The 24,151-nt window shown below is 39.2% G+C and overlaps 1 protein-coding gene across 6 annotated transcripts in view; it reads left to right on the top strand.

Annotated features, from left to right (window-relative positions):
- The window catches only part of MAPKAP1 (MAPK associated protein 1), a 236,231-nt gene that overhangs the window by 59,620 nt on the left and 152,460 nt on the right, over positions 1-24,151 (top strand). The window lies entirely within an intron of this gene.

Raw genomic sequence — 24,151 nt, 5'->3', positions numbered from 1 at the left:
TTAAGTGGCTCCTTGTTTCCCCCAAGGGGTTGGCCACAAAGGTGGTGATCATTCCTTTTGCCCTGAGGTTTTCATAAAGTCTTTTTGCCAGTGGAATATTTGTAGCTGAAGCCATTTAGGAGACAATGAGGTGCTTAGGGACAGAGTGCTGCTGTTGTACAGATGACAGTGTTTTCTGTGCTGCAGCCTTTAAGGGTGCAGGCTCTGTTTCCTCAGGCCTGAATGATTGAGGGACATGAGTGAGAGTGAGCAGATTGCAGTTGAATCTTAGAAAGATCGAGGTAATTTGTACAGACCTGTAAGTATTTGGACTTGACTAGGAAAAAGAATATTGCTCGTAGAAAAAGCAGAAAAATACTAAAGTGTATTTTTTGTGCAAAACAAAGGGTCTTTCAGTGAAATTGATAATGTCCAGGTGATTATTTTCAAAGAAAGATGATTTCCAAAATGAGATTTAAGCCATTTAAAAATCTGAATCATGGGAGTACTTTTCTTCTCCTTCACCACTCTCTCCTCACATTGTGTCCCTCAGGTCAGCCAGTGTTTCCCTCTCAGTGTCTGTCAGATTTGACACTTCTCAGATTCACCCGTCACTCCCTTGTTCCAGGACCTCTCACATCCCATTTATGTTGCAGCAGCAGCTTCCAGGCTGGCCTCCCTGCCGCTTGTCCCTTCTCCCTCCCATGTGTCCTGTACAGTTGTGGCCCGATGAAATACCCCCAGTGCCCTCCTGAGGTAGCCAAACTGAACCCGTCCACCTGACAGAGCCCCTCAGCAGCAGCACCCTCTCCCCCCACATACTTTGCAACTCAATTTGTACCATTCAGTTCACCTTTTATTTACCCATCACCCACCTTCCTCTTATAGGTATGGTACTTTAATGAAGACGTTATTTCTCATTTAAGCTCCACGATAGCCCAGAGAGAGATTTTTATTCTAGTTGAGGAAACCAAGAGACAGAGAGGAGAAAACCCCAGAAAGGAACTGGCATGTAGGTGCAAAATAATTATCTGGTGAATGAGTGAATAGATGATTGAAAGCCAATAATTAAGAAAGTTTATGCAGTACTTGAACCTGGGCCAGTCTGATTCTAGATCTTCTGTCACCCTGCCTCCCAATATAGCCCCATTTTCCTTATTACCAGACAATTTTGTCCTCTGACCACGAGCTCTTTCTAATTTTTCACACTGTTGCTCCAGTCATTTCTTCAACTTGGATTGCATTTACCCCATTTCCTTATTTTCTTCAGAACATAGGGCAGAACTCACTCTGATTGGCACTTTGATACCTGAACCACTTTTTATCTGCCCATTGCCTCGGTGCTGTAACATTACATTGGACTTAGATACTGATTTGTGGCCTGCCTTTTTCTTTCCTTTCCTTTCTTTCTTTCTTTCGAGACTTTATTTTTAAGCAGTCTCCACACCCAACGTGGGGCTCAAACTCACAACCCCGAGATCAGAAGTCCCGTGCTCCACCGACTGAGCCAGCCAGGCGCCCCTGATTTGTGACATTTCTAATCAGATCACATGTGGTATGTGTGTCTTCAAAGATGACTCGTGGGCTCTTTGGGCAAAGGGCTGGGTGTGATGGATTAAGTGTCAGGCAGACTTGGGTCTTGGCTTTGCCACTTATTATGCAAGTTTGGGTAAATAAGAGCTTAACTTCTGTTGGACCCAGTGTCCTCTCCTTCCCAGCCCTGCTTTTAGTCATTGGCCCATAACAGGTCACCAGGACAAATTGATTATTTTTCCAGTTAATTAATGCTTTTTTATTTTTTTATTTTTAAAGATTTTATTTATTTGACAGAGAGAGAGAGAGAGAGCACAAGCAGGTGGAGCAGCAGGCAGAGGGAGAAGCAGACTCCCCTGCTGAGCAAGGAGCCTGAGGTGGGGATGTGGGGCTCCATCCCAGGACCCTGGGATAATGACCTGAGCCACCCAGGTGCCCCAATTAATGCTTTTTTAGTTGTGGATGGTCTGGTAACTAGATATACTAGTACACTTGCCCTGGATACAGTATTTAGTTTAGAATTTTCTCCTTAGGAATGATGACCATTCCAGCAGTGTTAGATCGACTTTCGCAGCCCGCATATTAGAGAATATGCAGTTAGTTATCTGGCACATGTTACAATTACAGAATTGTTATGTGAGGGGGGAAGGGTTTTGAATGATCTAATTTGCCAAGTAATTTTATTTGCCTTTATGTGTCTTTGATATATATGCATTACTACTTTCCTATGTACTTTTCTCAAACCAACACATCCCTTAGTGTTTTTTAAGTGTTTGGTTTAGTTTTTTTCCTTCTTTCTAGTCCGTTGTATTTTTGTTCTCATCTGTGTGTCTCTTTCAAGGTAACTGCCTGTTCTAGGCATCACACGTGTCATTGGAGAGGTATTTGCTGCCTTTGCTTGGCTCAGGGTCATGTTCATCTCAGAGCAGGTCTCCTTTTCTCTGTGGTGCAGCAGCAGTTTCCCAGAGTTCCTTCCAACACAGATCCGTGGAGGCGGAAGACTTGGGAAAAGGGAATGTCACCTCTGCCCTGGGAAGGCATCTCCGAGCCACAGCTGTCCCACCGTACCACAGCTGGTGCTTGGAGCTCATACCTGGGGCAGACTGAGTTGAGGTGCTCTAGGGGGGCTGTATTTAAGCAGATAGAGACCTGCGCCCTAGCAATCTTTATTTCGTTTTATTTAATGAAGACTTGAGCTACTTAGGCCACGTGTATACAGATGTGAGATAAACTACTACCCTTGTTCTGAAGGAACTTGCAGACTAGTAGGTACACAAACCACAATGAACAAGCATTACAGAAATTTTAAATCAAAGACAACTTCAAAATCAAATTTCATGTGTCTTTTTGAGCAGTAGGTGCTAAATCATCTCTACATCTTTTTGCATAATTTAGTTTTAGTCTATGTGTAATTTTACATTCTGCTTTCGCACCTACCTTTGTTATCTTTGAATTTTTCTTTTTATATATTGGACACAAATACTCCTTTTCAATGACTAGCTTACATTTCTTTGAGCATATATTCCACAGTTTCCATGGCTTAGACAGAGGCTGCTTCATGAATAGCCTTGTAGAGAAGGCAAAGGTAGGGAATGTTTTATCAAAAAATAGAGCTGTGATCTTGGTCACTTGGGTCTGTGGTCTGAACATACAGTGGAGGGTCATTTTCACGATTTTTTTAGTTTTTTTTTTTTTCAACTTGATTTGATTTTTTGAGCAGCAGCTGGGGAACATAGAGAGAAAAAGACTGGGAGGTAGGGGAACGCAGTGAGAGTTCGTATCTAGTGGTTTCAATTCAGTTTGTGGAGTATTGGGAGACTAATCTTCTGAGAAGGGGCTTGTGCCACTAATGATGTTTGAGGTGAGTGGGGCTGTTCTAAGCTTCTTGCTGTTGGTGTAAATAGACATTTAAGAACATCCGATAAATCTGAGGGCAGAATTTGCAGGACTTGATGTCTTCCTGGCCCTGTGGAAACAGTAGCTTTCTTTTTTTTTTTAAAGATTTTTTTATTTATTCATTTGAGACACAGAGATACAGAGAGAGAGAGAGAGAGGGAGAGAGCATGAGCAGGGAGAGAGGCAGAGGGAGAGGGAGAAGCAGGCTCCCCGCTGAGCAGGAAGCCCGATGCGGGACTCGATCCCAGGACGCTGGGATCATGACCTGAGCCAAAGGCAGACGCTTAACCATCTGAGCCACCCAGGCGCCCCAAAACAGTAGCTTTCATGGTGGGAGGGCTGGAATTGCAGGAGAACTGTGTGTCACTGTTTAAATGCAGAGAGAGGAAGGATTTGGGCTGAAGAGGATGACTCCATCATTAAACTGGGTAGCTGTATCTGTGGACTATTAGGGGATGAGCTTTCCAGCCAGTAGATGGTCAGTGGAGTAAAGCAGTGGACAGCAGTTGACAGGTGTGTTTTCCTGTCCCGAAGTTCTGTCCTTTCCTTGCTGGTACATCTTTGTGATAAAATCTTTGAGCCTCAGTTCCCTTACATGAAAAAATTGGAGGGATAGTACGTACTGGCCTTGGTTATTTTGAAGGTTGAGTGGAGAATACCTGTGCAGGTGCTCATAGGCTGCTTGTTGTCACTGCAGTGAGTTATTCTATTGAGTAATATGTTTTGAGACTTTGACTTTCTGTCTCTCCTGTAACCCTGCATCGAGCATTATCAGGATTATTTTCCATGGAGAAGTTTAAACCACGCCTGACTTCACCAGTACTCAGTTTGCCCCAAGGAAATGGGCTTGTGCGGCTGTGCAGTGTTCCTTTGCTAGTTAGAAAGGAGGTGAAACCATAATTGTTTCGATGGTATTTTTTTCTCTCCTCCACCTTGTGAAAAGTGTATTCATATGTTTTATAAGACTCCCCTGCAAGTCTAATTTGATGACAAGAATCGCCATTATTGCTAAATTTATTACACTTTCACCTCTTTTCCCTGAGTGACTCATTATTGAGTCCTGGAAATGCAACTGTGTTTTTGTTTAGGAGGAGGTGGTGGTGAGGGAGAACTTGGGGATGACTTTTAAATAAGAGAACTTTGTATTATATTTATCTGTCTGGAGGCAATAAATCTGTTTCAGCAGATTAAATACAGACTTCTTTATAAAGCCCTATTTTCTCAAACCTCTTATCAGCAGCACTTGGCAGTAATCACACCTACGGAAACTTGTAATTTTCCTCAAGGAGGTGACACTGACAGAATTAAAAATGAAGGAGCCCCCCTGAAAAGCAAGTTCATTACAAATTAACAGTGGTCTTAGCAAAGCAGTGGGCTAAGGCGTGTCAAATAGCGATATGGATAAAGAAACCCAGCATTTTAAACTGTCAGAGCTGGGAGCAGGGCTAGCCTGAGAACAAATTAATCACATATTGTCAAGGCAAAGTTGCATCAAATTAACACATCGGATTCCAGCATATTAATGTTAGAATGCTTTCACCTGATTATTACTGCAAACCATTGCCACTCTTTGAATGCAAAGATATAATTAAATTGCTAAATAGAAAGTGCATATAATATCTCCACATGCATTTAGGATGCATGAGCTGAAAAGTGCACATCCTAGGAAGTGACAGATTCTATTTGTAGGGGGAAAACTTTACTTTTTTTCCCTTTTATTTACTTGGGAGTACTAGAGTATGAAATTAGAAAAGTTAGTTATGTTATTCATATCCTATATGAGTTAGATGAAATACAGGTTTAATTTAACTGATTTGCTACACTGGCTATGAGTACATAATTACCTCTGTGTTTTTCTGGAAGAGAAATGGGAAAATGTTGCACAATGGTCCTTTGCAACAAAATTGCCCATTACACATAATCCTAGTGGTGGATTTATCATCAGAAAGTGCTTTGGAGAAACTAGACTGGCCATTACGACAACTGTCTTTTACATGGAGTTGCTTTCTGGCTCTGCTTAATACAGTATGTGCATTTTATGATATTCAGAATGAGAACTCTGGCTCAGTCATGGTTGACCTTTGTGATCAAGGATGTAGCCCAGCAGGAAGAACTTGCTTTTTTGTAGTCCCTGCTTGTCCTAGATTACCAGGCCTTCTGGTTTGCTATCTCTGCTACTCACGTTTAGCCTGATTGTCTCTGTTACTCACACTGAGGCATGACTATTGCCCCTGTGCCCTCTACCAAGCTCTGTTGGTCCTCTGCATTAAAATCTTCCTTAGAACTCACTTCCTTTCTTGAAGACTCCTTTAGCAACCCAGGTATCCACAGACTTCTCTCTTCAGCTTGAGATAGAGCAGTCTTTATTTACCAGTCTCACTTAGTAGCAGTCAGGGCTTGTAAACCTGAGAGAGAGAAGTAGTGATCATTAGGAGCCAGCATGGGCTCACCTAGAACCTGGCAGGGTAAGATAACCTCATTTCTTTCTTGGGTAGGGTGATTGGCCAGATAGAGTACTGTGGTCATGGCATTGTGAATTTCACTAAAAGGGACCCTTGACTGTCTCAGAGGTTACAAGAGTGTAAATGTCATTGCTTCCTGGGCATTTCTACTTTGTAGGCGATCTGATCTAAGGCCTTTGTTCCCCTCAGGGTCAGTGCCTCCTGCCTCTCAGCACTCTTCCAAATACTCTCACCCCACATAGTGAGTTTCTGAGCTCGAGCCTGCAAACTCATTTTGATATTCATGTCATTAGAATATGTTTGTGAATTAAGTGTGTTGCAAAAGCCATGTTTATTGTGCTCCAAAGACTTCTAAAAATGTGTTTTGTATTATCCATGGCCCTGCCTGCCCCTACTAGTTTAGATGTTTAGGAGTGAGCCATGCCTGCGTTAAGTGTACAGTACAGTAGTGTTAATTATGTACACCTTATTGTGCAACAAATCTCTAGAACTTTTTCATCTTACAGAACTGAAGCTCACAATTCCTCCTTTCTTCCTCCCCCCGCCCCCAGCCCCTAGCAACCACCATTCTACTTTCCCTTTCTCAGAGTTTGACTATTTTAGATGCCTCACATAAGTAGAATCATACAGTATTTGTCTTTTTGTGACTGGCTTATTTCACTTAGCATAATGTCCTCAAGATTGAGCCACATTGTAACTGAGAGGATTTCCTTCTTTTTTTGGAGGTGGAATAGTATTCCATTGGATGTATGTATCATATTTTCTTTATCCATTCATCTGTAAGTGGACATTCAAGGTTGCTTCATCCTCTTGGCTATTATGAACAATGCTTCAGTGAGCATGGGCATGCAAATGTCTCTTCAAGATCCTGTTTTCATTTCTTTTGGATTTATACTCAGAGGTGGAATTGCTGGATCATATGATAATTGTATTTTTAATATTTTGAGGAACCTCCATATACTCTTCCATAGCAGCTGCAGCATTTTACATTTCTTTTTTTTTTTTTTAAAGATTTTATTTATTTATTTGACACAGAGACACACCGTGAGAGAGGGAACACAAGCAGGGGGAGTGGGAGAGGGAGAAGCAGGCTTCCCGCGGAGCAGGGAGCCCGAAGTGGGGCTCGATCCCAGGACCCTGGGATCATGACCTGAGCCGAAGGCAGACGCTTAACAACTGAGCCACCCAGGCACCCCGCATTTTACATTTCTACCAACTGTGCACAAGGGTTCCATTTTCTCCACATTTTCACCAACACTTATTATCTGTTTTGAGGGTTTTTTTGTTTGCTTTTTTTTCATTTTTGCTTTTTGGTTTTTGGGGTTTTTTTAATAATGGCCATCCTGACAGATACAAGGTGATACCTCATTATGGTTTTGGTTTGCTATGATTTGTGATATTGAGCATCTTTTCAAGTGGTTGTTGGCCATTTGTATATCTTCTTTGGAGAAATTTCCCTTGCCCTTTTTTAATTGGATTTTTTTTTTATTGTTGAGTTGTAAGAGATCCTTATATATTCTGGATGTTAACCCCTTACCACATATATGGTTTGCAGATATTTCCCCTTGCTATTTTGTAGATTATCTTTTCACTCTATTGACTGTTTCCTTTGCTGGGCAGACATTTTTAAGTTTGATGTAGTTTCATTTGTCTTTGTCCTTCTGTTGCCTGTTTTTGGAGTCATATCCAAAAAAAATCACTGCTAAATCCATTGTCAACAAGATTTTCCCCTATGTTTTGTTCTAGGGGTTTTATAGTTTCAGGTCTTACGTTTAGGTCTTTCATCCATTTTGAGTTAATTTTTGCAATATGGTGTAAGGTAAGCGTACCACTTCATTGTTTTACATGTGGCTATCCAGTTTTCTCAATACCATTTGTTGAAGAGACACATCTTGTCTTAAATGACTTATAATGAGAGCACAGTTATAAGTGGAAAGATAATGGTTAGAGCTTTATCCTTTATGTTTATGTGACTCTTCTTGCTAATCTACATAGTGAAGGATTTTATTTAAAATACCCTTTTTCTTGGGACGCCTGGGTGGCTCAGTCTGTTAAGCATCTACCTTCTGCTCAGGTCATGATCCCAGGGTGCTGGGATCAAGCCCCGTGTTGGGCTCCCTCCTCAGCGGGGAGCCTGCTTCTCCCTCTCCTTACCGCTCCTGCTCTCTCTCGCTATCTCTTTTGCTATCTCTGTCTCTCTCAAATAAATAAAGTCTTTTTTAAAAAATACCCTTTGTCTTGTGGTAATCACAGTGTATAACATAAATCATTATGTTGGACACCTTTAATACAATGTTTTGTCAATTATTTCTCAATAAAACTGGGGGAAAAATATCTTTTCCCTGCCTCATCACCTGCAGTCCATATTTTGTGATACCATGGTTCCTGTTCTTTGCATGGTATGTTCTCTGCCAGAATGTCTTCCTATGTCAGTGAATTCCTGTTTATTCAGTAAGCTTCCACCCACATATGATCTCCCCTGACTCCCTTAAGCTCATTCCTGCAAGTAGTGCTTATCACACTCCATTGTAATTACATTTATATATATCCTTCACTCCCTTGAGAATGTAAGCTCTGTTTGGACAGGGACAATGTCTGGTTTGTCACAGATCCTAGCATCCAATAATCACTTAGCAAAACTAAGTGTATGAACAGGCCACCTTTGCCGTAGACTGTAAAACTATGAAGGGTAGGATGCCTAAGTTTATACATAACTAGCTGAGCTTCTGTCCCCTCAATTCTAAAATTAGGAGATGGAAAAACTAATAATAAAACAAAATAAGATTAGAAGGTAGATAGTACTCTGAGGTCCCTCCTGGCTCCAAGTCTATGAAAATCACATAGGGAATTCTTATCCAAGTACTCGCAGAGCTTCAGTCCCACAAATCCCACAAGATCTGCTGGCAAATAAGACAGATCTTAACTTTTTTGTTTGGTGGGTGGGGCCCTAAGGAATTTTGCCGTTCAAGAGTCAGGTGAAGTAAATTTTGTTGGCTAAGCTTTACCACTGTATTCTGGTTCTAGTAATTCTTTCATTGCAGGCAAGGCATCCCCATCCCACCCTCTTTTTGGCTTTTACTATTCTTATTTCTAAAATTGGAGAGATTCATCCATTTTTATAGTTCAGTGCATGTGTGTTTGAGGGGGGAAATGAATGTATTTTGAAAGAGCATATTCGATATTTTAATGTTACGTAAGGAAAATAAAAAACAATTTTTGTAGATTTTTTTTTTTTTTTTTTTTTTTTTTTATTTGAGAGAGAGAGAATGAGAGAGAGAGCACATGAGAGGGGGGAGGGTCAGAGGGAGAAGCAGACTCCCCACCGAGCAGGGAGCCCGATGCGGGACTCGATCCAGGGACTCCAGGATCATGACCTGAGCCGAAGGCAGTCGTCCAACCAACTGAGCCACCCAGGCGCCCTAAAAAACAATTTTTGTAAAATACTTAGAAAAAAGTAAAGCTTCATGAAAATTTGACTGTTGGAAATATGCAGAAGATAGAAGAATTTTTTTTAAAGATATTATTTATTTATTTGACAGAGAGGGAACACAAGCAGGGGGAGTGGGAGAGGGAGATGTGGGCTTCCTACTGAGCAGGGAGCCTAACGCGGGGCTCAATCCCAGGACCCTGGGATCCTGACCTGAGCCGAAGGCAGACGCTTAACTACTGAGCCACCCAGGCACCCCAGAGGAAATTTTAATGGCTGTGGTGAGGTACACATCATCTTTGGGGGAATGTGAGATTTTTATAGTCATCAGAAGGGGTCACAGGTTAAAGATGGTCATGAAACACTGCATTAGTTTCTGTTCCTATTCTAATTTTCTGTGATTCTGTAATGATGAAAATTTCACAGAAGGCTTCAGAGGGATGAGCACTGCTTAGTTATGATGTATGTATGACTTGCACCTACAGTTTTTGTTTGCTTGTGTGTTTTTCTAAATTGAATCCTGACTCTACCATTTACTAGCTATGTAACCACAGGCAAATTACTTAATTTCTCTCAGCCTTAATTTTTTTCATCTGTAAAAGGGATATGATAACACCTTCTTTACAAGATTGTAGTGAGAATTAAATTCGATAATTAAAGCTCTTAGCTTAGTGGCTGGTGCATCATAAATGTTCTGTTCATGTTAGTTATTATTGTTAAGAATTTGGAAGTGAACATTACCACACCTGTGCCCAATCTGACCTTTGGAACTTGGAGAGGTAGATGTAGAAATTAGAAAAAAATAATTCATTTTGTTACTGGCAAATCTGGTTGGATCTTCAGCCTGATACCTTAATATCTCTGCTGAGTGTAGACCAGCACTGTGCAGTGGAACTTTCTATGATGGTGGAGATGCATATCTGTGCTGTCCAGTATAGTAGCCACTAGCTACATGTAACTGTTGATCGCTTGAAATGTGGCTAGTGTGACTATGGAACTGAGTTTTAAAATTTATTTAAGTTAATTTAAATTTCAATAGTCACATGTGGCTAGTCGTTACTGTATTGGGCAGTGTGCATCTAGACATTGGGATGACTTAAAAAGGAGACACTGTGTCTGTTGAGGAGACAGACTTAACAGAATTCCTGTCTTATACCCTTTCCATGCCAGTGCTGGGGTCAGAGAGAACTGGGCCCTCAGACTTGATCCTAGAAGGCTGGCCAGAGACCTAACCCCATAGTTTGAGCACAGAAACAACTTGAGCAGGCACTTCTGAGACAGATGAGGGTATGCCAGGGAATTCAGTCTTCCTGAGAAAAAGTAGAGGGACTACTCTTCCCAATATTTCTAAAAGGGCAGAAAGACTTCTTTTGTGGCTAGAGCTAGGAAGCCGAGGAAGTAGGAGTAGGAAGTAGGAGTAGTAGGAAGTAGTAGGAAGAAGGAGTAGTTCCTTCAGTGGCTCCTAGAGTTATAGCGACTAAATGTTGTGCAGGGCATCTTAACAATAGCTTTTGAACTTTAATGTCTTAATGATAAAGACTGTTTATATTTTGCTTCATTTTACACTTTAAATATGGCCACATATTTTTTTCTTGTGTACTTGCGTATTTTTTTTTACCATGTAATTGGATGATCCAAGTGTAGCTTATCTTTCAGACAGAACAAAGACAGACACCTAAAACTACAATTAAAATAAAATGTTTCATAAGCCTCTGTCCTGATTTCAGTCTGATCTCATTTATATTGAATATGGTTTTTAGTAAGCTTATGAAAAGTCTGTTGCTTATTTGTAGTTTTTTCTTTTTCTTCATATTCTTTTCATCGGGGTTAAATATAAAAGGGCATTCTAGATGGAATAGTTTATTTCTAGAAAGGGAAAAGCTGATGTTTCTTTAAGAGCATCTTGCTTATAGACTAGCAACATGTGCAGTGATTGTGTAATTTTATAGTGTGGGGCATCCTGTTGTCCATGAGTAAGTGAGTTTGAAGGGACATTGTTTTGGAATCAGATCTTATATTTGGGAATTTGTCTTGAAGTCACCATCATATGTACAGCGCCCCCACCTTATTAAAATAATACTTACACTTCTAAGCTCTTCAGTTGATACCTTTTCAGATTAAGTATTTTCACACTGTTTAATAGTAGCCTCAAAGAACCATACATAATTATGGGATATGAGCAGTTATTTTAATGACTATGTAATTTATATAGTGAGGATATAGCATATCTAAAGCAGCTGCCAAGTAATTAGAAGAGGCTGTTTAATCTACATGTATAAAATATCAATGAAAACATCTTTGCTAAACTTCTTGTCTGATTTTATTGTATTTTATATGGTTCAATTGATTGAAACATCTTTGAAAATAGTAATTGCCTTGGAATGGTAAATCATTGATTAAGCATTTACTGTGTATTAGGCATTGTGCTAAGTATTTTATATATATTATCTCATTTAATCCTCACAACAGCCTGTGAGATAGGTGATATCACTGGTTTACAAATTTGAAACTTCTTGGAGCCTTAGTCGTCTCTCCTTTATACTGGGGTTAATATGACCTACTTCAGTGTGTTAAAAGGATTAAGTGAGTTTAATACATGCCCACCTTGAAAAAAGTACTCAGTAAATGATAGCTGCTATTGTTATTTTTGTCTTACTATTTTTGATTTCATGTTTTGATTTCATGATTTAATGTTTCATGTTTTAAAAAGCAGTGCTTTTTTTTTGAGAGAGAGAGTGGGGAGGGGCAGAGGGAGAGGGAGAGGAGAATCTTAAGCAAGCTCAACGCGTGAAGCCTGACTCAGGGCTCAGTTCCACGACCCCAGGATCATGACCTAAGCTGAAACCAAGAGTCTGATGCTTAACTGACTGAGCCACCCAGGCACCCCAAGGGGCAGTGATTTTTATGATCCAGAAATGTGAAAAGGTATTACACAGTGAAAAGTCTCTTTCCCTCCTGCCCCCTATTCATCTAGTGCCTACCCATATCCATTTTACTAGTCTGTTGTATATCTTCCAGTATGTCTATATGTAAATATGAATATATATTCTTACTTTTCTCCCCTTTTACACAAAATGTAACATACTATTAACACTGTTCCAAAGGTTGCTTTTTTAACTTAATAATATAACTTGGAAATCACTCTATAATAGTGCCCAGAAAATTTCTCATTCCTTCATATAGCTGCATAGTATTCCATTGTTAGGAAATATTATAATTTATCCAGCCAGTTCCCTGTTGAAGGAGACTTGAGTTATTTCTAATATTTTACTATTACAAACAATGCAACAGTGAATAATCTTGTAGACATAGCATTTTGCATGTGTGCAATTATATATGTAGGATAAATTCCAAGAAGCAGAATTGCTGGGTCAAAGGGAATATGCGTTTGTAATTTTTGTAAGTATTGCCAAATTGCCCTCCATAGAGTTTGTGCCAATTACATTCTAACCAGCAATATAAGAGAGTGTGCGGTTCCTCACAGCCTCACCATAGAATTTATAAAATGTTTGGATTTTTGCCATTCTAATAGGTGAAAAGTGAATCTGTGTAATTTTAATTTGCCTTTCTCTTATGAGTGAGGTTGAGCCTTTCATTCGTTTAAGAACCTTTGCAGTTTTGTAAACTTCACAGATGTATTGGATTCTTGATCTTTTTCTTTTTTTCTAGTTCTTTATATATTAGGGGGATTAGTCCAGTTTATTGTTTATCTTGTATATCTTTTGTCTTTGCTTATAGATTTTTTGGACTATACACAAAAATTTTTTTAAGGCGTGAAATTTATTATTTTTCCTTTATAACTTCTGGATTTTGAATGTATTTATTTGGGGAAGGTTTTTTTGTGTGGTTTTTTTTTTTGCATTGTATATGGGGCCTTATTTTCTAACCGTGTGTATGAAGGCTGCTAATTTCTATGTTAATTTTGTATATCCTTTACATTACCAAATCCGACTTACAGTTTTTAATTCTTACAAGATTTCCATATATATAAGAACATTATTAATATACAGTAATATATAGAATAATATAGCAATTTCATTTTACCTCTTTCATTTCTACTTCTGTACCTCTGACTACTTTATCTAGTGTTGTTGCTATTACATTGTCACTACTACCACCACCATGTACTTGACATTAAGCTAAAAGTTGGCATTAAGTAAATGTTCATTCTTTCTTTAGATTTCAAGATGTAAACATTGCTAAAATGTAGCTAGCCAGCCAGTGTCCGTGCCAAGCAGGGAATATTAAGACAAATTTTAAAGAGTGAAAAAAAGGAGGGCAGAGTTGGAAAATGTCTTTGTATTCTAGTGACCCTTTCCTGCAGTGCTTATAAGATCCTATATTAAATGGGGTGCATGTTTTGGGGTTTTTTTTGCCTTTGTTGAAAAATATCATTTGAGGTGTGTATTTTCTCCCTAGAAATCACTTGGTATTCTTTTTTCTTTCACTCTGGGAAAAAAGTAATACTTGACAATATACCCCCGTAAGATTATGTCTTGGTGTTCAATTAATAATCTTGCATTTAATCAAATATAAAACAACATTTGATTAACAGCTGAAATCCTTTTGAGGTTTTCCAGAGCTTCCATTAAACTTAGTAGAAATTTTGGATTGCTTTTTCCTGTGAACATTCTGTTCCTTGATTCATAGTAGTCCTATAATGAGTTGTCTCTAGCATTCAGCCTTCTGCTTTAAGAGGGTTTTTTGATTTGTAAACTATAGCGGACCAGAGAATTTGATGAGGAAAGAATATGAAGAGAAATTGTTAAAAATGCTTTTAGCACATAATACATTTCTCTTTCCCCTCCTCCCTCCCTAAGTCCTTAAAGGAAATTGTTGGTTACTTGGGAATAATTGGGTACTTTTTTTCTCCACAAAAGCTGGAAAGTTTGTGGGAATAATTGAGTACTTTTCTTCTCCACATAAGCTGAAAAGTTTGTGAGGGTCCTTATCCATCTTTGAAATATAGATATGGTTTACTTGTAAATATGTCTTAAATTTTTGAAAATTAAAATATTGAGTAAATGCAGAAAAACATTTTAAAGATATAGCTGAGGTATAAATAATTACGTAGTAATCACTCATGTACCCATCACCCAGTGTAGGAGGAAGAACATTGTTTTTACTTTTGAAGTCCCCTCTATATTGTTCTTGCTCTCCTCCCACTCACAGAAGTGTCTTTAGTTCTCTTGATTCTCCTTATAGCTTTCTCTCTTATGTTTGTATCTCTAAACAATGCATTTTTGAACTTTATTTTAATGGAATTATGCTTTAAATTCTTCTGTAACTTTTTTCTCAACATATGTTCCTGAGATTCACCCGTGTTGATGGCTGTAGCTGTAATTAATTTATTTTCATTAATGGAGAAACTCCATTGTATGAATATACTGTAATTTATTTATCGATTCTGTTGTTGATGGACATTTGGGTTGTTCTTGCTACTACAAACAGTACTGTTTATAAATAATTTACATGTGCAAGAATTAACGCAAGGCAGAGGCTTAGAAACATGTTTGACCATGAATCACATCTGTAATGGGAGATACATTTTATATCCCGACCCAGCATACATACCTGTAATGTGCGATGTACACACATATGTATGAAAATATTACATATGGAAGCAAAATTTTCATCTAAGAATACTTACCTTCACTGAGTGCAAATGCACTCTGATACTTTTTATTCTAATCTAGTCTGTTGTAGTTAATTCAAGAAATATTGGGGTGCCTGGGTGGCTCAGTTGGTTAAGCCTCTGCCTTCAGCTCAGGTCATGGTCCTAGGGTCCTGGGATGGGGCCCCTCGTTAGGCTCCCTGCTCAGCGGGGAGTCTGCTTCTCCCTCTCCGTCTGCCTGCCACTCCCCTTGCCCATTCTCTCTCTCTCTCTCTGTCAAATAAATAAATAAAATCTTGAAAAAAAAAAAAATATTGGTCAGAATTGCCTAAATTGATTTCCCAACCCTCAGGACCATGGTTTCAAAAATCCTGTTCCAGAATACATGCAGGTTTGGAAATACAGGGTCACAGGATATGAATGCAGCTTCAGCCTTAATAGATAATAACAAATTGTTTTCCCAAAGTGATTATTCCCATTTATAGCAGTGTGTAAGTATCCCAATTATCCCATCAGACTTAATTTTTTCCAGTCTTGCAGGTATGAAATTATATCTCATTGTGATTTGAATTTATGTTTCTCAGATTATAACTGGAATTGAACATCTTTTGTGTGTGCATTGGTTATTCATATTTCCCGTTCTGTGAAATATTGTTCAAATCCTTTGCCCATTTTTGTTTATCATTTTTAAAAATATTTATTTATTTATTTTAGAGGGAGGGAGGGACAGAAGGAGAGGAAGAGAGAGAATCTCAAGCAGACTCTGCTGAGTGTGGAGCCTGACATGGGGCTCGATCTCATGACCCTGAGATCATGACGTAAGCAGAAATGAAGAGTCAGATGCTTAACTAACTGAGCCACCCAGGTGCCCTGTTGTTTATCATTTCTTAATGATTTGAAGGAATTTTCAAAAATGTATTTTGGATAGTAAACATTTTTTTTAAAGATTTTATTTATTTATTTGACAGCACAAGCAGGGGGAGTGGTAGGCAGAGGGAGAAGGAGAAGCAGGCTTCCCACTGAGCAAGGAGCCTGATGTGGGACTCGATCCCAGGACCCTGAGATCATGACCTGAGCCAAGGCAGACACTTAACCAACTGAGCCACCCAGGCGCCCCTGGATAGTAAACATTTTTATGTATGTGGATACTAATCATTTTATTGCAGAAATGTTCTTCTGATTTGTGGCTTGTCTTCATTATCTTTGTGGTGTTTTTTCCTTTTTTAAGATTTTATTTATTTATTTGAGAGAGATACAGAGATAGCAACAGAGATAGCGAGAGAGCACGAGTAGGGAGGAGAGGGAGAAGCAGGCTCCCCGCTGAGCAGGGAGCCCAACGTGGGGCTCTATCCCAGGCCGCAAGGATCATGACCTGAGCTGAAGGCAGACGCTTAACCGACTGAGCCACCCAGGCGACCTGTGGTGTTTTTTGATGAACAGAAATTCTTATTTTTAATGTATCGAATTTATGAGTCTTTTGCTTCATTACTTATACTTTTTTTGTCTTGTTTAAGAAATCCTTCCCTACACCAAGATCATAAAGATATTTTCATATGTTGTATTTAAGTTTTTGTATTTAAATAATCTGGAATTGGGGCGCCTGGGTGGCTCAGTCATTAAGCGTCTGCCTTTGGCTCAGGTCATGATCCCAGGGTCCTGGGATCGAGCCCCGCATTGGGCTCCCTGCTCCGCGGGAAGCCTGCTTCTCCTTCTCCCACTCCCCCTGCTTCTGTTCCTGCTCTCGCTAACTCTCTCTCTGTCAAATAAATAAATAAAAAAAAAAATCTAAAAAAAAAAAAACAAAACATAAATAATCTGGAATTATTATTTTTTTAAGACATGTAGTGTGAGGTAAAGGTGCAATTTCAGTTTTTTTTCTGGATGGTTGATCAGTTGTCTGGGCATTAGTTATTTAAGTCCCATTTCCCCCTGTTCCGTGGTGCTAGCTCAGTCATACAGATACCAAACTTCCCTTTTTGTGTGCTACCGGTTCTGAGCCCTCTCTTCTTTTCCAGTGGTTTGTTTTCCCTAGGTTAATATCACACTATCTTAATTATTTCAGACTTAAAACAGTTTCTGATATATGGTAAATCATGCCCCTTAAACTCTTTTTTTCTTAATTATGAGCATCCTGTATATTCTTGACCCTTCCATATAAATTATGAAACTGTTCATCAAGTTTTTAAAAAATTCCTATTGAGATTTTGATTGGACTGAATTTGTAGATCAATTTGGGAGAATTTATATCTTTACTATTTTAAACATGTGTATCTCTTCATTTACTTAAGTGATCTAAAATGTCTTTCATAAAATTTTATGATTTTCTCCATAGAAGTCTCATGTCTTTTTTAGATTGATTTACAAATACTTAATATTTTTTGGTTCTGCTCCCAATATCGTTTAAATCATAGTGTCTGTTTGTTGCTAGTCTTTATAAGTAGCAGTTGATTCTTCCTCTCTTCCTCTTCCTCCTCCTTATTCTTCTTCTTCCTCTCCTCCTCCTCCTCCCAGTTGTATTTATTCACCTAACAAAGATTTTCATCATTAATAGAGGCAGTTGATTCTTCTGCATTGGTTTAATTTCAGCAACCTTAGTACACTTTTAGCAATCCTGTTTCATCCCTTTTTTGGTTTTCTCTGGAGTCAGTGATTTGCAAATAATGATAGTCTTGCTGTTTTCTTTCTAACCCTTCTACTTTCCTTTTTCTTGCCTTACTGAGCTGGCTAAGACCTCTAATACCATGCTGAAAAAAGTAATCTTGTTATGTTCCTGATATTAAGGAAATACTTTCAGTATTCCACCATTAAGAATGATGTTTGTTGGGGAGCCTGGGTGGCTCAGTCGTTAAGCATCTGCCTTCGGCTCAGGTCATGATCCCAGGGTCCTGGGATCGAGCCCCACATTGGGCTCCCTGCTCCACGGGAAGCCTGCTTCTCCCTCTCCCACTCCCCAGCTTGTGTTCCCTCTCTCACTATGTCTCTCTCTGTCAAATAAATAAAATCTTTTAAAAAAAAAGAATGATGTTTGTTATTTGGTAGATGGCTTGTGTTGGATTAAGAAAGATCCCTTTTACTCCTAGTTTGCTAAGATTATCATTTTTTAATCATGAGTGAATGTTGAATGTACTGAGTGCTTTTTCTATATGTATACTGCCATATTATTTTTTCCTTTAATTTCTTGATCTGATCAATTATATAAATTTATTTTCTTGGTTTAACCAACCTTGCATATGACAAAATAAAATAAACTTTCGTCATCAAGTATCCTAGCTTTTATATAGTGCTGGATTGGTTTGCTAATATTTTCTTTAGGATTTTTGCATCTTTGTTCACAAGTAAACTTGGCCTGTAGTGTTCCTATCTCATACTCTCAGGTTTTGATATGGAGTTTTGGTAGCCTTGGAATTATTGTTTTTCGGTACCATTGAATAATATGGGTAATAGTAACATTATCTGATTTTGAATGTTTGTTAGAACTTGCTAATAAACTGTTGTAGCAGGTTAGGTCCCATGGGAAGCAGAAGCTGAAGTGGAGATACACGTGCAGGAAATTAATTATTAGAGAGTGCTTTCTGGATCAACATCTATGGGGAGAAGAGAAGGAAACAGGATTGGGTAGAAGGAGGAGTTGTAGTGCTGACACCATGGGGCACTCTGAAATTAGGATGACACTTCAGGGTTGCCGCATAAGATAAGATGGGATAAGAGGCCAGGCCTTTGTATTCCTTGCCTATGACTTATCATTGAATGCTAGCTGCCCTGAAAAGGGGGTGTGGCCTTGGACAAGGTGGTCTATCAGCCTGTTTAATTCCAGGAAAGGACTAGCAGCTGATAGCAGCCATCCCAGCAGTTGGAGAATATGCCCTTCATTCCTGAAGATGGCATCTGGGTGGTGCAGCCAGGGACCATGCCAGTCTACCCTTGGTGTCACTTGTATTTATTTGTTTCTTAAAATTTTGGGACCATTCCTTCACATCTGTGGTGGGCTTCTTTTCTTTGGGGAAACTTATACAAGGAATGTTAGTGGAATAAACTGTAGTCCGCATTTCTGCAACTGCTCCTAAGGACAACTGCTCCTGAGGACACAACTGAAACTCATCCACCTCTTTAAGTATCCATTTTAGTCCCTTCAATCTCAATTAGCATCTCTGCTGCTCTCAATGGCTTTTATGGTATGATGACTCAGACCCTTATCCCTGAGGGTCCAAGTCCCTGTTCAAAGGCTGTGGCTGCTTCATTTGTCCATTTACCATCAAAATTGGGCAAAAGAGGAACAAAATATGCCCAAGAAGATTTACTGGCCAGATGTGTTCCTTCTTGCCTCTGTTATATAACAGCAGCCCTACTTTCTCCTGATGAGAATTAATAACTCCTATCAGGATTGTGCTTTTTCTTTGTGCCTGATATCACTTGACACAATGAGCATGAGTGGCAGCCATAGTTTAACATTTAGTGGGACTTCTGCTGTGTCTTTTGGTGGAAGTGTTCTCCCTTTGGGAACCAGGTTTTCTAAATTCACAGAGCCCTAATTTCTAGAGATGGGAAGCATTCCCCAAGTGGGTCACTGGGAATAATGGCTAATCTTGCTGCTGCCTCTTGGTTCCTAGAACCATGTATTTTACCTGCTGGGGACATAATACCGTATAATGGTTGTTGATTTTTAGTATGTATGTTGCATCCTGGAAATGGCATCCCAGCCTAACAGGGTGTCGTCTGTGAGCGAGTGCCTGTTCCATCTGTACCATCAACATGTTGTTCAATCATTCTTGTAGACAGACAGCTTTTGGGTCGTGTGGTGTGTGATATGACCATGTATGATATGTTTTTGGGTCGTGTGGTGTATGATATGACCATGTATGATACGCTACTGTTACATCTCCTTTGCTATAAAGTGGATTTCTCAGTCTGGTGGAATATTAGGTGGGCTACTACTTTGGTGGATCAAACACTCTGAGATACTGGTACTAGCTGAGGCATTACTGGCAGGAAATGCAAACCCATACTTGAATAAGTGTTGGTCTCTGCCAAAACCACTCTCAGAGTAGAAGGGGTCCAGTGCATTCAGCTTGCCACCAAATGGCTGGTTGGTCTTCTCAGGGATGATGCTGTATTAGGGACTCACCATTTTTCTATTTTGCTGTCAGGTTGGATATTTGACAGTAGGCAGGAGCAATATCAGCCTTGGTGAGTGGGAGATAATGGTGCTGGGCCTATATATAGCCTCAGTCTCTGCCACCATGGCTCCTCTATTCACGTGTCCATTGTGCCAGCACTGGAGAGACCAATAACAAAGAGACTGGCTGAAGTTAAAGCAAGTCTGTGTTGGGAATCCCCCAGACAGCGATTTACTAGGAGGATTTACAGGACTCAGCATAGAGTTGGACTCATGTCTATGATTTATTACAGCAAAAGGATACAAAGTACCGTCAACAGAGGGAAAAGGCCTATGGGATGAGGTCTAGGTCCATGCTTCTAGGAGTCCTCTCTCAGTGGCATCACACAGGGTATGCTTAATTCCTCCCAGCAATGAGTTTTGTCAGCATGGGCAAAATACTATCTCCTAGGGAAGCTTATTAAAGACTCAGTGCCCACGGTTTCTATTGGAAGCTCGTCACATGGGCACCCTCTGCCTAGCATGTACCAAAATTCCAGTGTCCTAGAAGGAAGGGAGGTGTTCAGCATAAACCATTGTTGTTTGCACAGTTTAGGCACAGTGAGCCACTCTTACTGGGTAGGATAATGAGGACTCTACTGGAGGTCCAAGGTCCCAAGAGTCTACATATTTTAACCTCCTGACACTTGCCTTCCACTTTGACACAAAGAAGATGAACAAACACATTGTCCTAAACTCTGACTATTGGGAAGATTCCCTATCACTGTTGTCTTTTAAGGCCATTCCTGAGTGGGACTATAGTATAGCCATGGTCCATTTTTAGCTTCAGCAATGTCCAACAGTTCTTGAAGTGTTGCTATTCCTCTTTGTCAGTGTATGATTGCAAAATGGCCATAGATACTTTGGGGGAATCATTATAGTGTTTACTTGCTGTGGAGGTGCAGGTCCTTCAGCCTTTAGCTTTATCTCATAATCTCACATTTTTTGGATATGTCTGTCCTTAGATATTTTTAATTCCTCTTACTTCCTATTTGATACATGAATTATTTATGTGTTTATAAATTTCCAAACCTATTAGGTTTTTATAATTTTGTTTTTTAGTTATTGATTCTAACTTTATTGTTCTGTGGTTAGAGAAGATGGCCTAATGATACCAATTATTTGAAATTTGTTGAGCATGGTTTTATGTCCACTAATGTAGATCGCTTTTCATAAATACTACCTGTGAACCTGGAAAGAATACTGGAGCATCTGCTGCTCTTGGTTGCAGGATTCTAAATATGTCCATTAGGTCAAGCCTGTTACTTCTGTTAAAATCTGTATCTTTATTTGTTACTTTTTGTCTGCTTGCACTATCAATTAGACAAAGATACATTAGAATCTTCCACTGTGTTGATAGATTGCCTATTTTCCCTTAGAGTTCTGACAGATTTTCTTTTACATATTAGGCTATGTTTGTAGGTTCATACAAGTTCAGAATTATTTCTTCCTGGTAAATTGGACTATTTGTGATTTGTGACTCTATCTCTAGTGACCCCCCTCCCCCTTAACATAGCTATACCAGCTCCATTTGGTTAGTGTTTGCCTTGTGTATGTGCAGTTCCATGTTTAGATGCAGGTTTTTTTTTTCTTTTTCTCTTTGGGTTTCAGTGGATTTTCTGAGTCTGTGCAGTGTTGGTCAGGGTACATATTTTGCCATATGGCTGAAATAGAAGTCCTTTAGTAAAATAGAACATTTTTTCTAATGGGTTGTCTTAACTGTTGTAGAAAGAGTATTATAGAAGGATGAGAAAGATAGAGACAGTTTATGCATAAATATGTCATTGTTCTTGATTTCATGAAAATATAATACAAGGCTTTTCCCCTCCAAAAAAAAAACTTTAAAAATATATTGGTTTTGGGTAGAATTATCGTAAGTTAAAGATTGTGGTCTTTCAAGTCCCATTGGACCTAGGTTTCCATCTGAGTTCTCTCACTAGCTGTGTGACTTTTAATGATTTCTTTAACTTCTTAATATTTATTTATCTGTAAAATGGGGTAAGGGCAGTTTTGAGGATCAAAGGATAATATATGTAAAGGGCTCAGCCTGGTGCCTGATACATAGAGTAAATGTTAGCTGTTTTTAATTTTAGCCATTCTCTTTCCGGAAGTGTTCAAGGTGTTAATACAGAGTGTTAAATGTGAAATATCTCACATTATACATGTAATAGTGTAAAACTGAATATGGGTATATGGCAGACACAACCATAAAGGGAAAAGCAAGAAAGGTACCACAGTATTAGAAGATGAGAAAAGCAATATGAAGCTTGGCAAGTGACCAAAGCCAAGAAGGCCCTCTGGCTCCCCTCAGCTTTCCAAGACTTGGATTTAGTAAGGATATTCTCTACTCTGGCTTTTTCTTTTGTGTCCTGTTTAGTTAGTTCAGGAGCATATATATCCCTTCCCCTTTGGGTCAGAGGGAGTTCTCACTTCCTGTGGCCCAAGGGCGCTGCCTAGCTTACTTTAGGAGAAGGATGCTTGTTCCCTTCTATAGGGACCTCAAGGATAGTTAGGGATTTTCATTCTCACCAGTTCAACAAGGAACCGTTTGGCATCCCCAGAGTTCTGGAAGTACCTTATTGGAAAAGAGATATAGTTGCATTCTTCTGAATAGAAAAATTTATAATAAACAAGAATACAGAAATATATACCATGCAGCATCAGCATATATCAGATTATATGAAGCATTTAGACTTTTTTCCTCTTCCCCCTGGTAGAGCAGGCCTCAATGAAATTCTGGTATAACTTTTCATTAGGCTCCAGTGTAGAGCATCAGATGTAAGAGGGAATTGTGTAGCCCACCTCCATCTAACCTTTTGCTCTATATTTTTGCATGCCCAAAGACAAGAAAAGTGTGTCTTATTCATTGTCTTTGTGTATTTCTCTTGGTACTACTATTGTCACTTTAGTTTTTTAGTAAAGGAAATTGGCTTATTAGAAACGTTTGTCTTAATCCTCTATGGAAATATCAGTTTACGGGAAGGTTAAGGCAGCTCGTTTGGGCTCCTCTCAGAATCTCTGCTGCAATTGTCGGAAAGGAAACCCCAGGGAAAGCCCTGCGTGCAAGCTTTACAGGAGCAGTGGCTGCGTGGAAGACGCCACTCCCGATGCTGTCTCAGGTGCTGTCTGGCGAGCAGAAGTAATGGGCTGAAGGCAGAAATGCTGATGTTTCCACTTTCCCAACTTAGCACAAACATCTTCCTTATCTTTGGTGCATTTTGGTGCCACAGAGGCGGCTCCAGGAAGCCTTAAATGCAAATGTGATTGCTTTTACAATCCTGGCTTTGAAAGCGTGGCGTTTGGGATTTCCTTGACTTGAATTCTTTTTTTAAAAGGAGTGGATTCATAGCATCCACTGTCAGTGCCATTTCCCTTTCTGTGATGACTTGTTCACTGTTTACATGAAAGGATTCAGGAAGTAAGACATAAACATAAGTAGATAAATGAACAAATAAACGAAAAGCTCTGCTGCCTTTGTCACAGAGTGAAAAGGCTTGACTATAACATAATGGGAACACAGCAGCTGTTTGATTAAAACTTTAGGACTTTTCCTGGAAACTTCGAAGCGTGTCTGCATTTTTTTCTTTTTAAATAACACTGTGATATGGGAGAAGTGGTTTCCTAGAATGCCGTGGTTACAGTGGAGCTTTTTAATGTATCATCATCCTAGTCACTGCAGGGACTGGTATGAAATACTCTCACTGCTGGGGCTTGCTTCCCTTCTGATATGTCCATCCTTTGGAAGGCCCAGAAAGTGATTTGTAAATAATTTGCTTCTTGTCGCCATACAGTATTTGTTTTTTTTTTTTTAAGTTGTGGTTTTGTTTTTTGTTTTACCATCTTAACCAGTTTGAAATGTACAGTTCAGTGATATTAAATGCATTCATAATGTCATACAGTAGTCCCCCCTTATCCACAGGACATCTGTTCCAAGACCCCCAGTGGATACCTGAAACTGCATATAGTATTGAACCCTATATGTATAATGTTTTTTTTCTATACATACATATCTACGATAAAGTTTAATTTATAAATTAGGCACAGTAAGAGATTAATAATAACATAGAACAACTATAACAATATACTGT

This window comes from Phoca vitulina, unplaced genomic scaffold (genome assembly GCF_004348235.1).
Source record: "Phoca vitulina isolate PV1807 unplaced genomic scaffold, GSC_HSeal_1.0 scaffold21, whole genome shotgun sequence".
Taxonomy (NCBI): domain Eukaryota; kingdom Metazoa; phylum Chordata; class Mammalia; order Carnivora; family Phocidae; genus Phoca; species Phoca vitulina.
This window is presented reverse-complemented; position numbering and strand designations above follow the sequence as displayed.